Source organism: Salvelinus namaycush, chromosome 6 (assembly GCF_016432855.1).
Source record: "Salvelinus namaycush isolate Seneca chromosome 6, SaNama_1.0, whole genome shotgun sequence".
In the NCBI taxonomy this organism is placed as follows: domain Eukaryota; kingdom Metazoa; phylum Chordata; class Actinopteri; order Salmoniformes; family Salmonidae; genus Salvelinus; species Salvelinus namaycush.
In genome coordinates, this window is record NC_052312.1 from 49,250,641 (window position 1) to 49,264,423 (window position 13,783).

The 13,783-nt window shown below is 46.6% G+C and overlaps 1 long non-coding RNA gene across 1 annotated transcript in view; it reads left to right on the top strand.

The window, feature by feature from the left end:
- LOC120050128 overlaps window positions 1–13,783 on the top strand; it is an 84,537-nt gene that overhangs the window by 31,164 nt on the left and 39,590 nt on the right. The window contains exon 3 of the long non-coding RNA XR_005477161.1: window positions 4,646–4,746. This is a non-coding gene — a long non-coding RNA (uncharacterized LOC120050128). The remainder of the gene's footprint in view (window positions 1–4,645; window positions 4,747–13,783) is intronic.

Below are 13,783 nucleotides of genomic sequence, written 5' to 3' on the forward strand. Positions count from 1 at the left end.
AGAAGCTGGCAGGAGGACGGATGTCACATTGGGCCTGCCTTATGAGAAGCTGGCAGGAGGACTGAGGACACATTGGGCCTGCCTTATGAGAAGCTGGCAGGAGGACGGAGGACACATTGGGCCTGCCTTATGAGAAGCTGGCAGGAGGACGGAGGACACATTGGGCCTGCCTTATGAGAAGCTGGACGGAGGACACATTGGAAGTTCAGCCTTGCTCTGAACGGCATCACATATAAGTAATAATTGAAAGGGTGGAAAAACCCCAGAATGATCAAAGCCATCAGAAGGGTTGAGCTGCAGATGGCAGCATATGACCCCTGGACAAGGTGCTGCCTGGCTGGCCTCCACTTTCACTTGTGACCTTTAGGCGTATGTCCTGATGTGCCGGGCTGTGCTGGGATCTCATTGTTTATGCCGTGTGTGTTTGTGGGTCAGTGTCAATAGTGTGTGTGAGTGTGTGTGTGGTGTGCTTGTCCATCTGTCTCTTCCTCCCTCTGTCTATATGTTTACCTGTTATGTCCTGTCTCCCTCTGTTTCTCTCTTCCTCCCTCTGTCTATATGTTTACCTGTCATGTCCTGTCTCCCTCTGTTTCTCTCTTCCTCCCTCTGTCTATATGTTTACCTGTTATGTCCTGTCTCCCTCTGTTTCTCTCTTCCTCCCTCTGTCTATATGTTTACCTGTCCTGTCTCCCTCTGTTTCTCTCTTCCTCCCTCTGTCTATATGTTTACCTGTCCTGTCTCCCTCTGTTTCTCTCTTCCTCCCTCTGTCTATATATTTACCTGTCCTGTCTCCCTCTGTTTCTCTCTTCCTCCCTCTTGTCTATATGTTTACCTGTCATGTCCTGTCTCCCTCTGTCTATATGTTTACCTGTCCTGTCTCCCTCTGTTTCTCTCTTCCTCCCTCTGTCTATATGTTTACCTGTTATGTCCTGTCTCCCTCTGTTTCTCTCTTCCTCCCTCTGTCTATATATTTACCTGTCCTGTCTCCCTCTGTTTCTCTCTTCCTCCCTCTTGTCTATATGTTTACCTGTCCTGTCTCCCTCTGTTTCTCTCTTCCTCCCTCTGTCTATATGTTTACATGTCCTGTCTCCCTCTGTTTCTCTCTTCCCCCCTCTTGTCTATATGTTTACCTGTCCTGTCCTGTCTCCCTCTGTTTCTCTCTTCCTCCCTCTGTCTATATGTTTACCTGTCCTGTCCTGTCTCCCTCTGTTTCTCTCTTCCTCCCTCTGTCTATATGTTTACCTGTCATGTCCTGTCTCCCTCTGTTTCTCTCTTCCTCCCTCTTGTCTATATGTTTACCTGTCATGTCCTGTCTCCCTCTGTCTATATGTTTACCTGTCCTGTCTCCCTCTGTTTCTCTCTTCCTCCCTCTGTCTATATGTTTACCTGTCATGTCCTGTCTCCCTCTGTTTCTCTCTTCCTCCCTCTTGTCTATATGTTTACCTGTCCTGTCTCCCTCTGTTTCTCTCTTCCTCCCTCTGTCTATATATTTACCTGTCCTGTCTCCCTCTGTTTCTCTCTTCCTCCCTCTTGTCTATATGTTTACCTGTCCTGTCTCCCTCTGTTTCTCTCTTCCTCCCTCTGTCTATATGTTTACATGTCCTGTCTCCCTCTGTTTCTCTCTTCCCCCCTCTTGTCTATATGTTTACCTGTCCTGTCCTGTCTCCCTCTGTTTCTCTCTTCCTCCCTCTGTCTATATGTTTACCTGTCCTGTCCTGTCTCCCTCTGTTTCTCTCTTCCTCCCTCTGTCTATATGTTTACCTGTCATGTCCTGTCTCCCTCTGTTTCTCTCTTCCTCCCTCTGTCTATATGTTTACCTGTCATGTCCTGTCTCCCTCTGTTTCTCTCTTCCTCCCTCTTGTCTATATGTTTACCTGTCCTGTCTCCCTCTGTTTCTCTCTTCCTCCCTCTGTCTATATATTTACCTGTCCTGTCTCCCTCTGTTTCTCTCTTCCTCCCTCTTGTCTATATGTTTACCTGTTATGTCCTGTCTCCCTCTGTTTCTCTCTTCCTCCCTCTGTCTATATGTTTACCTGTCATGTCCTGTCTCCCTCTGTTTCTCTCTTCCTCCCTCTGTCTATATGTTTACCTGTCCTGTCCTGTCTCCCTCTGTTTCTCTCTTCCTCCCTCTGTCTATATGTTTACCTGTCCTGTCCTGTCTCCCTCTGTTTCTCTCTTCCTCCCTCTGTCTATATGTTTACCTGTCCTGTCCTGTCTCCCTCTGTTTCTCTCTTCCTCCCTCTTGTCTATATATTTACATGTCATGTCTCCCTCTGTTTCTCTCTTCCTCCCCCTTCTATATGTTTACCTGTCATGTCCTGTCTCCCTCTGTCTATATGTTTACCTGTCATGTCCTGTCTCCCTCTGTTTCTCTCTTCCTCCCTCTGTCTATATGTTTACATGTCATGTCTCCCTCTGTTTCTCTCTTCCTCCCTCTTGTCTATATGTTTACCTGTCATGTCCTGTCTCCCTCTGTCTATATGTTTACCTGTCCTGTCTCCCTCTGTTTCTCTCTTCCTCCCTCTGTCTATATGTTTACCTGTTATGTCCTGTCTCCCTCTGTTTCTCTCTTCCTCCCTCTGTCTATATGTTTACCTGTCATGTCCTGTCTCCCTCTGTTTCTCTCTTCCTCCCTCTTGTCTATATGTTTACCTGTCATGTCCTGTCTCCCTCTGTTTCTCTCTTCCTCCCTCTTGTCTATATGTTTACCTGTCCTGTCTCCCTCTGTTTCTCTCTTCCTCCCTCTGTCTATATATTTACCTGTCCTGTCTCCCTCTGTTTCTCTCTTCCTCCCTCTTGTCTATATGTTTACATGTCATGTCTCCCTCTGTTTCTCTCTTCCTCCCTCTGTCTATATGTTTACCTGTCATGTCCTGTCTCCCTCTGTCTATATGTTTACCTGTCATGTCCTGTCTCCCTCTGTTTCTCTCTTCCTCCCTCTGTCTATATGTTTACCTGTCATGTCCTGTCTCCCTCTGTTTCTCTCTTCCTCCCTCTTGTCTATATGTTTACCTGTCCTGTCTCCCTCTGTTTCTCTCTTCCTCCCTCTGTCTATATATTTACCTGTCCTGTCTCCCTCTGTTTCTCTCTTCCTCCCTCTTGTCTATATGTTTACCTGTTATGTCCTGTCTCCCTCTGTTTCTCTCTTCCTCCCTCTGTCTATATGTTTACCTGTCATGTCCTGTCTCCCTCTGTTTCTCTCTTCCTCCCTCTGTCTATATGTTTACCTGTCCTGTCCTGTCTCCCTCTGTTTCTCTCTTCCTCCCTCTGTCTATATGTTTACCTGTCCTGTCTCCCTCTGTTTCTCTCTTCCTCCCTCTTGTCTATATATTTACATGTCATGTCTCCCTCTGTTTCTCTCTTCCTCCCTCTGTCTATATGTTTACCTGTCATGTCCTGTCTCCCTCTGTCTATATGTTTACCTGTCATGTCCTGTCTCCCTCTGTTTCTCTCTTCCTCCCTCTGTCTATATGTTTACATGTCATGTCTCCCTCTGTTTCTCTCTTCCTCCCTCTTGTCTATATGTTTACCTGTCATGTCCTGTCTCCCTCTGTCTATATGTTTACCTGTCCTGTCTCCCTCTGTTTCTCTCTTCCTCCCTCTGTCTATATGTTTACCTGTTATGTCCTGTCTCCCTCTGTTTCTCTCTTCCTCCCTCTGTCTATATATTTACCTGTCCTGTCTCCCTCTGTTTCTCTCTTCCTCCCTCTTGTCTATATGTTTACCTGTCCTGTCTCCCTCTGTTTCTCTCTTCCTCCCTCTGTCTATATGTTTACATGTCCTGTCTCCCTCTGTTTCTCTCTTCCCCCCTCTTGTCTATATGTTTACCTGTCCTGTCCTGTCTCCCTCTGTTTCTCTCTTCCTCCCTCTGTCTATATGTTTACCTGTCCTGTCCTGTCTCCCTCTGTTTCTCTCTTCCTCCCTCTGTCTATATGTTTACCTGTCATGTCCTGTCTCCCTCTGTTTCTCTCTTCCTCCCTCTGTCTATATGTTTACCTGTCATGTCCTGTCTCCCTCTGTTTCTCTCTTCCTCCCTCTTGTCTATATGTTTACCTGTCCTGTCTCCCTCTGTTTCTCTCTTCCTCCCTCTGTCTATATATTTACCTGTCCTGTCTCCCTCTGTTTCTCTCTTCCTCCCTCTTGTCTATATGTTTACATGTCATGTCTCCCTCTGTTTCTCTCTTCCTCCCTCTGTCTATATGTTTACCTGTCATGTCCTGTCTCCCTCTGTCTATATGTTTACCTGTCATGTCCTGTCTCCCTCTGTTTCTCTCTTCCTCCCTCTGTCTATATGTTTACATGTCATGTCTCCCTCTGTTTCTCTCTTCCTCCCTCTGTCTATATGTTTACCTGTCATGTCCTGTCTCCCTCTGTCTATATGTTTACCTGTCCTGTCTCCCTCTGTTTCTCTCTTCCTCCCTCTTGTCTATATGTTTACATGTCCTGTCTCCCTCTGTTTCTCTCTTCCTCCCTCTGTCTATATGTTTACCTGTTATGTCCTGTCTCCCTCTGTTTCTGTCTTCCTCCCTCTGTCTATATGTTTACCTGTCATGTCCTGTCTCCCTCTGTTTCTCTCTTCCTCCCTCTGTCTATACGTTTACCTGTCATGTCCTGTCTCTTAACCCTCTGTTTCTCTCTTCCACAGACATGCAGAGCTCTGAGCATCTCTAACAGGCAGCACTCTGTGGAACCATGGACTGTTCTGAGTCCCAGTCCCAGTCCCAGGGTGACGGCGAGAAAGCTCTGGTGAGTACAAGCCCCACCCCTCCTCTCTTGGGCAGGGAAATGTCACCTCACAACTCGCAGGAGCATCACGTCCCTTTTGTCTGGACTGAGGTCTATTAGCTCTGGGCTTCTTGTCTTGTAAAGCCCAGTTATAAAGCCTTCGTCTTATTCTGCTGCTCATGGTCCTGGATGTCTTCCTCATTGGTGGCTTTGTCTTATGTAATGTCCTTATCAGTGATGATGACAGGGGTGTGTTCAGTTCAGGGCTCTGTGTCTGAATGATGGCCTACGGTGCTCATGTTCTTAGCCTGCTTTGACAGTCCCACACTGAGTCACGCTTTCAGACACTTGTGCCGGACATTAAAGGTCACTTAGCCTCTCACTTTCATGCCTCGTGGGAATGCCAACAGCAGAGAGAGAGGAATATGAAGAGGTGAACGAATGATGAAGACGAAAACCTGGAGAAGATCAAACATGTCTAGTCCTTTCACATACACACCATGTCCACATACACACTACACACCATGTCCACATACACACTACACACCATGTCCACATACACACTACACACCATGTCCACACTACACACCATGTCCACATACACACCATGTCCACACTACACACCATGTCCACATACACACTACACACCATGTCCACACTACACACCATGTCCACACTACACACCATGTCCACATACACACTACACACCATGTCCACATACACACTACACACCATGTCCACACTACACACCATGTCCACACTACACACCATTTCCACGTACACACTACACACCATGTCCACATACACACTACACACCATGTCCACATACACACTACACACCATGTCCACATACACACTACACACCACGTCCACATACACACTACACACCATGTCCACATACACACTACACACCATGTCCACATACACACTACACACCATGTCCACACTACACACCATTTCCACGTACACACTACACACCATGTCCACATACACACTACACACCATGTCCACATACACACCATGTCCACATACACACTACACACCATGTCCACATACACACTACACACCATGTCCACATACACACTATGTCCACATACACACTACACACCATGTCCACATACACACTATGTCCACATACACACTACACACCATGTCCAAATACACACTACACACCATGTCCACATACACACTATGTCCACGTACACACTACACACCATGTCCACGTACACACTACACACCATGTCCACGTACACACTACACACCATGTCCACGTACACACTACACACCATGTCCACGTACACACTACACACCATGTCCACGTACACACTACACACCATGTCCACGTACACACTACACACCATGTCCACGTACACACTACACACCATGTCCACGTACACACTACACACCATGTCCACGTACACACTACACACCATGTCCACGTACACACTACACACCATGTCCACGTACACACTACACACCATGTCCACGTACACACTACACACCATGTCCACGTACACACTACACACCATGTCCACGTACACACTACACACCATGTCCACGTACACACTACACACCATGTCCACGTACACACTACACACCATGTCCACGTACACACTACACACCATGTCCACGTACACACTACACACCATGTCCACACTACACACCATGTCCACGTACACACTACACACCATGTCCACGTACACACTACACACCATGTCCACCTACACACCATGTCCACGTACACACCATGTCCACATACACACTACACACCATGTCCACGTACACACTACACACCATGTCCACGTACACACCATGTCCACTTACACACTACACACCATGTCCACATACACACTACACACCATGTCCACGTACACACTACACACCATTTCCATGTACACACTACACACCATGTCCACATACACACCATGTCCACGTACACACTACACACCATGTCCACGTACACACCATGTCCACTTACACACTACACACCATGTCCACATACACACTACACACCATGTCCACGTACACACTACACACCATTTCCATGTACACACTACACACCATGTCCACATACACACCATGTCCACGTACACACTACACACCATGTCCACATACACACCATATCCCCTCCTCCTCCTGCTGTGTGCACTGTGTTCCTTCCCACTCCACAGACACCAACCCCCCCCCCTCCCCTGCTGTGTGCACTGTGTACCTTCCCACTCCACAGACACCACCCCCCCCCCCTCCTCCTGCTGTGTGTACTGTGCAGCCTGCTACAATAAGTGAGTCATTATTAGTGGATGTTGTTAATGGTTCTGTTTACATAAAAGGTCATTTTCATCGACAGATCAGTGATCTGAATTCATTAGATTATTGCTGACTGTTTGAAATGCAGTGTATTGACCTTTAATTGTGCAACAAGGCTTATCTAGAGAGAACGTTTAAAATATCGAGATATATATCGGGAATCGCCCATACATTTAAAAAATATATAATTTTAATGATTTTTAGGCCTTATCGCTCAGCCCTAAGCCTTCTGCTATTGGAGAAGCAGTATCTCAACTTAATCATAATCCTCTTGGCTTTTCTTGCAGCAAGTAACTCCAGATGAGTGCTGTGATGACAGAACAGTCTCTGCTCAGGGGTTTCACACACTGGCATCAGTGGGGTTATACAGTAACAGGACAAAGACCCTGTCTGAGCCTCCCGAGTGGCGCAGCGGTCCAAGGCGCTGGAGGCGTCAATACAGATCCGGGTTCCATCCCGGGCTGTGTTGCAGCCGGCCGCGACCGGGGGACTCATGAGGCGGCACACAATTGGCCCAGCGTCGTCCGGGATAAGGGAGGGTTTGGCCGGCTGGGATGTCCTCGTCCCATCGCGCTCTAGCAACTCCTTGTGGCGGCCGGGCGCCTGCAAGCTGACTTCGGTCGCCAGCTCTCCCCAATCCGTACGGGAGTTGCAGCGATGGGACAAGACTGTAACTACCGAAATTGGGGAGAAAAAGGTGTAAAAAGTACCCCTCCCCCCCAAAAGACCCTGTCTTCGTCCCAAATGACACCCTATTCCCGATGGTGCAGTACTTTAGACCAGAACCCTATGGGCCAAAGTAGTGCACTATATAGGGAATAGGGTGCCATTTGGGACAGATATCCTTTATATTCCTCTCAGCTAATGAGGGAGCAGGTTAGACTTTAATTGTTGGAATATTTCAGTGTGGGAGTTTCTCTGAATGGTCTCCCGAGACTGTGATGCCGACCAAGTGCCTTCCTACGGTCCACAAATGACGAGCTGCTGTTGTGGCATGACTGCACAAGACTCCCCAGCGGGTTTATTGTGGATGGTGGTTCTTGCTGTTGTTTACTGAAACATGAGGGGGATTAGCAGCAAACACAAAAACAAAGATCAGGGTAGCTGGGATTGTCTCCAACAACAGACTGTCCCAAATGATCTGCACAGTAAGGAACAGTTTATTGAAGGCTTTCAGTGGTCTGAGCTGGAGTCCAGGTTCTGACAGACCACTTCCAGCATCCTCTATTAGGTTGGTTCTCTTAGTCACTTATACTAGACCTGCCTTTGGAAACACACACACACACACACACACACACACACACACACTCTCCTAATGCAGTAGCAGTAAATTGTGCAGGTTGAGTAATAGAGGTCTTCCCGGGATGGTGAACAGAAGAAAAGGAACGTTTCTTCTTCTCTCTTTGTAACAATGAAAGACAGGGAAGAGTCCATAAGAAAGGCCTCTATTGATGTCTCTTCCCTGGTTGACAACAGGTCTAATTCTACAGTTATATAGGACACAACACAGCACTAGTTGATTGGTTGACAACAGATCTAATTCTACAGTTATATAGGACACAACGCAGCCCTAGTTGATTGGTTGACAACAGATCTAATTCTACAGTTATATAGGACACAACGCAGCCCTAGTTGATTGGTTGACAACAGATCTAATTCTACAGTTATATAGGACACAACGCAGCCCTAATTGATTGGTTGACAACAGATCTAATTCTACAGTTATATAGGACACAACGCAGCCCTAATTGATTGGTTGACAACAGATCTAATTCTACAGTTATATAGGACACAACACAGCCCTAATTGATTGGTTGACAACAGATCTAATTCTACAGTTATATAGGACACAACACAGCCCTAGTTGATTGAATGTCTCTCAGACTAGGGATGCCTCCCAAATGGTGCCCTGTCCCCTATATAGGGTAGTGCACTAGTTTAGACATGCTCTCTCTGGGCCCAGGTCAAAAGTATGTAGGGAATAAGCCTGGTGTGGGCTGTCTCATGCTCTCCTAAAACATCCTCTGTGAATTACAGTCATTCCCCCAGGCTTAGGCCCTTCTTTAGGAGCCGTATATCAATGCCCCCCCCCCCCCCCCCCCATATTAGCAGAACATTGAGTTTCCTGTGCGCTTCGTAGCACTAAGATCATTTAAGTCCATTGTAGGCAATGGATGAAAGACCATCTTAGTGACTCCAAGCTTTGGGTGAACAGTTCAGTAGATACCTGTTCCATCACTGCTGAGAGGTAGTCAGTGTTAAGATAACACTGCTGAGAGGTAGTCAGTGTTAAGATAACACTGCTGAGAGGTAGTCAGTGTTAAGATAACACTGCTGAGAGGTAGTCAGTGGTAAGGTAACACTGCTGAGAGGTAGTCACTGGTAAGGTAACACTGCTGAGAGGTAGTCAGTGTTAAGATAACACTGTTGAGAGGTAGTCAGTGTTAAGATAACACTGCTGAGAGGTAGTCACTGGTAAGGTAACACTGCTGAGAGGTAGTCACTGGTAAGGTAACACTGCTGAGAGGTAGTCACTGGTAAGGTAACACTGCTGAGAGGTAGTCAGTGTTAAGGTAACACTGCTGAGAGGTAGTCACTGGTAAGGTAACACTGCTAAGAGGTAGTCACTGGTAAGATAACACTGCTGAGAGGTAGTCACTGGTAAGGTAACACTGCTGAGAGGTAGTCACTGGTAAGGTAACACTGCTGAGAGGTAGTCACTGGTAAGGTAACACTGCTGAGAGGTAGTCACTGGTAAGGTAACACTGCTGAGAGGTAGTCACTGGTAAGGTAACACTGCTGAGAGGTAGTCACTGGTAAGGTAACACTGCTGAGAGGTAGTCACTGTTAAGATAACACTGCTGAGTGGTAGTCACTGGTAAGGTAACACTGCTGAGAGGTAGTCACTGGTAAGATAACACTGCTGAGAGGTAGTCACTGGTAAGATAACACTGCTGAGAGGTAGTCACTGGTAAGGTAACACTGCTGAGAGGTAGTCACTGGTAAGATAACACTGCTGAGAGGTAGTCACTGTTAACATAACACTGCTGAGAGGTAGTCACTGGTAAGGTAACACTGCTGAGAGGTAGTCACTGGTAAGATAACACTGCTGAGAGGTAGTCACTGGTAAGGTAACACTGCTGAGAGGTAGTCACTGGTAAGGTAACACTGCTGAGAGGTAGTCACTGGTAAGATAACACTGCTGAGAGGTAGTCACTGGTAAGATAACACTGCTGAGAGGTAGTCACTGGTAAGATAACACTGCTGAGAGGTAGTCACTGGTAAGATAACACTGCTGAGAGGTAGTCACTGGTAAGGTAACACTGCTGAGAGGTAGTCACTGTTAAGATAACACTGCTGAGAGGTAGTCAGTGTTAAGGTAACACTGCTGAGAGGTAGTCAGTGTTAAGATAACACTGCTGAGAGGTAGTCAGTGTTAAGATAACACTGCCGAGAGGTAGTCAGTGTTAAGATAACACTGCTGAGAGGTAGTCAGTGTTAAGATAACACTGCTGAGAGGTAGTCACTGGTAAGATAACACTGCTGAGAGGTAGTCACTGGTAAGATAACACTGCTGAGAGGTAGTCACTGGTAAGATAACACTGCCGAGAGGTAGTCACTGGTAAGATAACACTGCCGAGAGGTAGTCACTGGTAAGGTAACACTGCCGAGAGGTAGTCACTGGTAAGGTAACACTGCCGAGAGGTAGTCACTGTTAAGGTAACACTGCCGAGAGGTAGTCACTGGTAAGATAACACTGCTGAGAGGTAGTCACTGGTAAGATAACACTGCCGAGAGGTAGTCACTGGTAAGGTAACACTGCCGAGAGGTAGTCACTGTTAAGGTAACACTGCCGAGAGGTAGTCACTGGTAAGGTAACACTGCTGAGAGGTAGTCAGTGTTAAGGTAACACTGCTGAGAGGTAGTCAGTGTTAAGGGAAGGTACTCACACCAGGCATCCCACAATAACCACTGGTCTGTTTAAGAAGCTGACAGGTTTAGTTTTGTTCCTGTATTTCATGGGAATTTTCACAAGTTTACTGAACTTGAGGTCAGTTCTGGGCGTGTGCTTGTACGCCTTTGTGTGTCAGTACGAGTGATGTGAGGCCTTCTGGTTTGTTTAGGTCTTAACCCTTTACTGGTCGGACAATAGCGTAAATGCCAGTATCCCGTTTCCATGGACCTAGTGCATCAGACAGTCTGGATGTGTCCCATTTAGGGTGCCATTTGGGACGCAGATTCCCTGTCAGTCCATCAACTGTAATTATGATGAAGTTGGTGCTGTGCTGGTCTGCTCTGCTCGACTAATGGAACCTGGGCTCATCTCAGCTGGGCTGGTGGAGTCCTCTAGACTAATGGAATCTGGACTCATCTCAGTTGGGCTGGTGGAGTCCTCTAGACTAATGGAATCTGGACTCATCTCAGTTGGGCTGGTGGAGTCCTCTAGACTAATGGAATCTGGACTCATCTCAGAGACTTTCAAAAGAGAGATGTCACAGAGCGACAGCCGAGGAACCTGCGAGCATCGATAATCAGTGATAGATGAGAAGGGGTTGCAAGAAGCTTCAGAAGATGCCTGGCGGTGCAAACAACCATTTATTTCAGCAAATGTTTTATGATCTGTCGGTTCTCAGTGCTACCGTTCCATTGGCATTAATCTGGAGCTGGGATTGTGCGCTCAGACCAGGCCGGTAAAATGTTACGTTCCTAGGAAACTACAAGTGCTGTAAATTATTTCCTTTGTTGTATATGCTACTTTTTCCTTAACAGGATAGTTCACCCATTTTACAAAGTGTTTATCTGGCCATTGTCTCCAAATGCTAACTTTTTAGCATTTGTGGCACAAAACCCAAAGCAAGTACATTTTTCCAGTATTTGAATGTTTTATTTGAGGTGAACTATCCCTTTATACATGGTAATTTGAAGTCAGGTTCAGCGGAGTTCTCAGCACAGATTTGTTCTTTAACCTATTTAAAGTGGTTAGTATTATACTGTAAATGAGCCTCTGATCACACGTTGTGGTGAATATGAAATGTTTGTTTGTCTAGAGTTTAGTAGAGGCAGATCTCTGTTCTTCTGTTGTCTCCTCCCTCAGCAGAGTGTGAGAAACCGGCTAGGTTTTGTGGTGGTACAAATCACTTACTTTCTGCTTAGGCCTAACCCCTCTGCCTGTGTCCCTCTTCACAGGAATCACAACCCTTCTCAACAGGCTAGATTTATACTGTACCAGTATTTTTTTATTTAACCTTTATTTAACTAGGCAAGTCAGTTAAGAAAAACTCTTATTTACAATGACGGCCTACCCCGGCCAAACCCTAACCCAGACGAAGCTGGACCAATTGTGCACCGCCCTATGGGACTCCCAATCACGGCCGGTTGTGATACAGCCTGGAATTGAACCAGGGTCTGTAGTGACGCCTCTAGCACTGAGACACAGTGCCTTCGACCGCTGCACCACTCAGGAACCCTGAAAGTATCTTTGTGCAGGTGGTGAATGAGATTGCATCGCATGCAGTTTCTTTTCTTCACAGTGTTACCTCACTGATCTAGATTTTTAGGGGTTGGTTGTGGAAATTTAGCTCGCTAGTGTTTTTGCCACCAAATAAATGTTTTGGAATTTATGCAAATGTTTCTGTCTAGCACCAGTCATTATGCTAGAATTTGCCTTATTGATGTAAAATGACATCTCTGGTACTTTTGAGACTGACTGGGTTCTAACCTGGGTCTCCTGTGCACCACAACATTGTGTTAGCCCACTGAGCTGAAGCCACTAGACTACTGAAGGATGCTGGGAGGTCTTCAAGTTGAGACAGTTATGGTCATTGGAACGGCTTTTAAAGCAGATCACTTTTGGAGCGTTTATGGCCAGACCCAATCTCTGGATGGCGGGTTTCTAAACCGCTCTCAAAACAACCATGTTTTGCTATGTTTGTCCTTGGACGATACTTGCAGCCCGGTCTCAAAGGTGCAATTACCTTTCCTGAAATACACCTTGTGGAAGCAAACAGCTATATCACCTAGCATTACTTAGCTGGTGTGGAAGGTCAGCAATAAGCCACTGAAGGAGTGCAAACATCTATTGAAGTGGCTGTCATCCCAACCACTTGTCGGACCCCTCTCTCTCTCACACCTTCTGTTCCTCTCTAGGCACAACCCACGCCAGATACAGGAAGTCATGCAGGCTTGTTGTTTCTATGGATGCATCACAAATGGCACCCTATTCCCTATATAGTGCACTACTTTTGACCAGGGCCCTATGGGATGCAGCCTGTGTCATCATGCCAGCTAGTGTTCAGCCTGGCCCTACGTAGAAAAGTCGGAAAACAAAATGTGTCTAATAATAGCTCAGTTTTCTCCCCATGTGATCACAATTAGATTATGTGGAATGTAGATGGTTTTTTGTCGTATGACGCCCCCTGAAAAAATAAGATGCCTCATTCTGTACCATTGGAGTTTAACCCTGACTTTAAAACAGGGCCTTCAGTGTAACCCCGACTTCAATACAGGGCCGTCGGTGTAACCCTGACTTCAAAACAGGGCCTTCGGTGTAACCCTGACTTCAATACAGGGCCTTCGGTGTAACCCTGACTTTAAAACAGGGCCTTCGGTGTAACCCTGACTTCAAAACAGGGCCTTCGGTGTAACCCTGACTTCAATACAGGGCCTTCAGTGTAACCCTGACTTCAAAACAGGGCCTTCGGTGTAACCCTGACTTCAAAACAGGGCCTTCGGTGTAACCCTGACTTTAAAA